The 1687-nt window shown below is 39.5% G+C and overlaps 1 non-coding gene across 1 annotated transcript; it reads left to right on the top strand.

The window, feature by feature from the left end:
• Positions 1-519: 519 nt before the first annotated feature.
• Positions 520-592, top strand: Trnat-agu (transfer RNA threonine (anticodon AGU)). The gene has a single exon. It is a non-coding gene; the product is annotated as a tRNA-Thr (tRNA).
• Positions 593-1687: the final 1095 nt, after the last annotated feature.

Below are 1687 nucleotides of genomic sequence, written 5' to 3'. Positions count from 1 at the left end.
TACTGAGTAGAAAAAGATCTCTATCTTTACCATATGGTTGCTTATGCACTTTTTCCCTTGATAAGAGATTGAAGAACATCTTTAAAGTATAGCCAAAAGGTACAACTATGGATAGCCCATGCATTAGGATGCAAGAAAAACTCAACCAAATGCAAGGATATATGCTGTTTGATTGAAAAATGCTCTTGCAGAATCTTTCCAGACTGTTCCCACCTATCTGAATATACTAACTTCTCCACAGCAACACAAACATACACGTGCACCTTTGCAGCCACCGCAGAAGATTTGATTGTTTCATGAGACCATGAATGTCTTTGTCACTTTGGGCTGCTATAATGGAATACTATAGACTGGGTGGCTTAAGAACATACTTATTTCTCACAGTGGAACGCTGGGAGGTCTACCTCAAGGAATACACAAAAGTTCAGTGTACAGCAACAAAGAAACTATGGGTAGGAACTATTTGCTAATACTTTTCTATCCACAATGATCATAGAAAACTTCAGAGAAGGGGGACCTGGGAATATAGCTCAGTTGGTAGAGTGTTTGCCTAGTATGCACAAGGCCCTGGGTTCAATCCCCAGCATCATCAAGAAGAAAAAAGAAGAAACTTCAGAGACAATGTAATTCATTTACTTGTAGTGGAGTCCCCAACATAGTCATACTGAATTCAGATATTCCAGAAAAAGCATCGTTCTATAGTTCCCTGAAACCAATGTGGTCTCTTTTTTGTCGTTGTTGTTGTAAACAAATGGGATCATAGATCCCTTCAATTGATGAATGGATAAAGAAACTGTGGTATATATATATACAATGGAATATTACTCAGTCATAAAGAATAATAAAATTATGGCACTGTGGTCTCTTTTATGATTCTCTATCCTTCAACATCTGGAATAATGGGAGGGGAGGCTAGATTCAATCCTGTATTCTGTGATCTCAGACTCACTCCATAATTTAATTTGAACTATTTCTTTAGGTAATTTTCTCTCTCCTTTGATGGTTCAGTTTAATGACTAGCCATTCTGCCTCTTTTCAAATATGGCACTGTCTTATTCCCTTAGGGCTGCCATATCAGCATAACTTTGTGTGACTTATAAACAACATACATTATTTCTCATAGTTCTGGAGGCTGGGTAGTCCAAGATCAAGGTGCCAGCAGATTTGGTGTCTGGTGGAGACCCATTTCCCAGATAAGGCACTTTCCTGATGGATCCTCACATGACTAGAAGTTCAACAAGCTCCTTAAGACCTCTTTCATAACATAATTAATCCAATTCATGAGTTACACCTGATGAGTGAGCTACCTCCCTAAATCCCACCTATTAGTGCCATCACTCATGATGTGCTTAAACCTGATTGTTTAGTGTCAGTTTCTGAGTGGATTTTTTAGTACAGAGGACAGACAATGTACCTGTTTCTCTACCTAATCCCTCCCAATGGGGACTCTGGTATCATTCTCAGTGCTGTCTTTTGGGTCCCTAAGTTACTGCCTCCCACAATGCATAAAACACAGAGTCCCCAGTGAGTTTCCTTTCCCAGAACTGGGTTTCTCCCTACTCCCTGGTGCTTTGTCCAATCTTAATGAACTGGTACCCTAAGAAGTAATGCCACATCATTGCAGAATGAGCTTCACACCAATAACATTAATTCATAGTTGATGTCTTTTGAGGTCACTTCTCCAGCC

Source organism: Sciurus carolinensis, chromosome X (assembly GCF_902686445.1).
Source record: "Sciurus carolinensis chromosome X, mSciCar1.2, whole genome shotgun sequence".
Classification (NCBI taxonomy): Eukaryota; Metazoa; Chordata; class Mammalia; order Rodentia; family Sciuridae; genus Sciurus; species Sciurus carolinensis.
Note: the sequence above shows the minus strand (reverse complement) of the source record. Positions and strands in the feature narration are given on the sequence as shown.